The sequence below is a fragment of the Octopus bimaculoides genome, chromosome 21 (assembly GCF_001194135.2).
Source record: "Octopus bimaculoides isolate UCB-OBI-ISO-001 chromosome 21, ASM119413v2, whole genome shotgun sequence".
Classification (NCBI taxonomy): Eukaryota; Metazoa; Mollusca; class Cephalopoda; order Octopoda; family Octopodidae; genus Octopus; species Octopus bimaculoides.
Genome location: NC_069001.1, coordinates 19051225 through 19055490, shown reverse-complemented (window position 1 = coordinate 19055490; position 4266 = coordinate 19051225).

The following is a 4266-nucleotide window of genomic DNA, read 5'->3' as shown; positions in this document are numbered from 1 at the left end:
TGGAGTTGGAAATTCTCCATCATCCACCATACTCACCTGATCTTGTCCCCACTGCTACCACTTCTTCCAGAATTTGGATAACTTTTTTGATAGGAAAAATTTAATTCCAACGATGCTGTAAAACAGGCCTTCCAAGATTTTATTGACTCTAGATTGCCAAGCTTTTACAGTTCCAGGCTACCACTGAAATGGCAAAAGTGTATTGACAATATGGGTGCATACTTTGATGAATAAAACTATTCCTTGTATTTATAAAACATTAGCAAACTATTTTTTCTTTTCTACAAATTTCATACTAGATGATCTAATACTTAGAGAGTTGTGGTGTAAAGGTGAACTGGTTGATGACTGGTACAAGGCAGGAGTTTACTTACCAAAAGAAGTTAAAGCAGAACTGATTGGCCAGTTCTAACCCATTTCCATCCTGAATGTAGATGGCAAAATTTACATGGGTGTACTTGCTTAGAGAACTGCTACAAGACAGTGGCTGAAAGTGTCCAGAAAACTAGAATACCCAGAATTCCTGGATGTGTGAAACATGCAATCTGGGATGTGATACAAGATGTGAAGAAGAATATTGTATGGCTGGATCTGGCTAATGCTTATGGTTCTGTACCACACAAATTATTGATTGAAGCAATGGACTTTTTTTTTTTTTTTACATACTAGAGAAGATTATCGATTCTGATAAAGAATTACTATAACAACTTCAAAATGCAATTAACAACAAAAAAATTCACAACAGTCTGGAATCATCTAGAAATTAGAATTGCTACAAGTTGCACTTTATAGGTCATCTGGTTTCTGCTTGTTATAGAGATGTTATTTAGATCAGCAGCCTGCTCAGAAGAAATGGCTATGGTGAGATCTCCAAAGAAGGCATAATACATAACAATACTGATAAGAGACTAAAAAGACTATGCAAACAGTTCTAGATGAAGTAACTACTTGGTCAAGAATGCAATTTAAGGCGAAAAATTCGGTCTGACTTTTGTCAAAGACTGGCAGAAGCAAGTGAAGTTTGAAATAGCAGGAGAAATCATGCCAATGGTTAAAGACAAACATGTAGAAAGCTTAGAATGATGGTATGCTTATTTATTGTTGGATAAGAGTAGGGGAATTGAGATCATGGCACAAACTGAGGATGGGTTGAAAACCATAAACAGATCAAAACTGCCAGGTAAATACAATATCTGATGCTTGCCGTTTGGCCTATTTCCCTGCATTGCTTGGCCTCTTAGCACTGTTGAGAGTGGAGCAAAAGCACAGTGTTTACATCAAGAGATGGCTTAGTCTACCTTGAACAATATATCAGAAAAAAGGATCTCTTCAACTACCTATAACACCAATTGTTAAAGTCTACAAAGCCGGAAAGGTGGGAATGGTTATGATGCTGAGGGATTCCAAAGATGTAGAAATACAGGACAATCCACCAGATATCAAAACTGTATGAAAATAGTTCCAGAGAAAGAAACTGATGGCATAATAATATTATGGGAACATCGAGATATAGTGGGAGCAATTTAAAGTGACCAGAAGGGGATTGGCTGCAATCTATTTAAACCATTTTCAATGATAACACTGAGTCACTGTTAGTGGCTATGTTAAAGTGAGAAAAACAGAGAAAAAGGGAACTGCCTTTGATTTGATGCCCTCACCAAGTGAGAAGAAAAGGTTATTGAAAGGTAGGTGGGTTAGGATGAGATCTGGAAGAGGAGCACATCATGGCTGAGTTTCCTTCTTCAAGCTATCTATGATGTGCTGCCATCCCCTTGCAATTTGATGAGATGGAAAATAGCAAATGACAACAAATATAGATGCGGAAAAGTTGGCACACTAAAGCATATTCTATCTAACTATGCTATGGCATTGGAAAGGTACATATACAGACACAATGAGGTCCTCAGAATTTTATAGTGCTGCCAAGAAGCAGATGCAAGCAATCGTTGGTGACAAGAAACCAAAAAATGGCAGTAAATGGTTTATTATGTTTATCCATCAAGGTCAAGATGGCTATCCAAAACAGAAAACTATGAATGATGAGAACTGGGACAGAGAATGGGAGACAGTAGCAAATCTTGTTGGATGTGAATGCCTCCTTTCAATACCAATAAGAAAAGAGCTGGATATGACAATACCATGTGAGGAACATAATACATCTTCAATTCACTGCTCCACAGTTTAGGAAAGACAAACATTGCGAGATGCAACTGGAAGATTGTATAGATGCTGGCTGAAGTGCAGTACACGTTCCTGTAGACGTTAGACGTAGGGGTTTTATTGGAACCAGACTGAAATGGTTGCTGCTATCAATTGGAATCCAACATCAGCAAGCAAACTATATCTTGAGGGAGATCTAGGTGACAGTTGAGAGGGCCAATCACTGAATATGGCTGGAAATGAATGACAGAACCTGGTTGGAGAGGTGATGATCCTGAAATGGACTTGTGGTTGAATACTAGTCAGTCAAAACTGTAGGTGGGGCCTTTCATCAGTGAGGTGGGGCTGGTGTGTTGTAAAGCCATCAAGAAGAAGGCCCCTAAAGAGTGTGCATTTTCTCCTGATAACTTGACACTTTCTGGCATCTGAAATGCAGAGTTTATGGCTGAATTCGCACTGGCAAGCTGTTTCTAAGTCTCTAAATTCATATTTATATATTAGGTCATTCCATAAATAATGTTTTTTTTTAATACTTCTTTTATTTTTCAAAATTAAGATAAACAAAGTTCTTTTTTAATCTAAAATATACTCTCCTTCATTTTCTACAATGCTCTTCCATCTAATCTGGTAGACTTGCAAAGCCCCACTTCCAAAATTCACTTGTCCATGATGGAAAATACTCCTCCAGTACTGTTCTGACCTCGTCTACAGAATTCATATCTTTTCCATCCAAATGATTTTGAAGAATGTGGAATAATTGATAATGAGATGAGGCAATGTCCGGTCAATATGGTGGGTGGGGCATCGTTTCCCATTCAAACTATTCCAGCCTTTGGAATGTCATCCTCACTGTATGTGGCTGAGCATTATCCTGATGGAAGAACACCCATTGTCTTGAAACTAAAGACGGTGGTTTTACTTCGTGTGCTAACTTAAATAACCAAATCCAAGCTTCTCTGCTAATTCCTCAACACTTACGATAGGATTTTATCCCACCAGGGTTTGCAGGACATCATCGTTGAACTCTACAGATCTTCTAGGGAGTAGTTTCCGGCTCAGAATTTCTGGAACCACTGTTGACACTGGCTTATACTTATTGTCCGATCCTCGTATACTGCATTAATATTCCTCGCACTTTTAGTTGCGTTGTTGCCTTTATTGAACTCATAAAGCAAAATATGCCAAATATGTTTCTTTGTTACTTTCGTTATAACTTTGAAAAAATAACTGTTAAAATAAAGCTGCACTCTTCAAAATTTGCACTAAGAATAAGTACAAGGTAAAATCACTATCTGCTTTTATAGCAAGTTGATGCAGGTAGTTTATTCCATCCCTCTCTGACTTTTAGTTCATGCAATTGAAAAAATTGCATTATTTATGGAATGACCCAATATTTCCTAACATCATTCTACTTTATATATATATATATACACAATATATTCTATTACACTCACTGAACACCAAAGCCCAGAGCTGTAAAGGATTACCCACATTTTTCCACTCTCTCATCTGTGAAGTTCAAATAGTAACTCCAAGGATTTTTACCTACCTTCCAGGATGAGCCCCTGTGAAGAACTATTGGATTCTCTCTTCTATCTGTGAAATTCAAGTATGAGTTTTCAGGATATATATATTTATATGTATCTGTAAAGAATTATGATGAGTGCTTGCTCTCCTGCTTTTCCAGTTTTTCTGCTTATATATCATTATGTATAATGATATATAAGCAGAAAAACTTCTGCATAGCTATTTTATGTGATTTCATGCATTTTACAACAGTTCATTTTTTCTCTCTCTCTGTATACACACACACACACACATATGTATCTGAGCATATGTGCATGTATGTATACATGTAAGTATGTGTTCAAATGTATGTATATATAATAGTTGTGTATATTATGTAAACACTTATACAACTGTTTAAAAAGTTGTGTATATACAGGATGCAAGAGGTATTTGAGGGCATGGTAATTTAATAAAAAAAGCATACATGTTCTAGATAAACATTCTTATGAAATTATTCAAGGAGTCCACGATCAGCTTTGATGACTGCCTCAATGCAGGGCCAGAATCGTTGGCATACCTGTACTAAATGACCCTTAT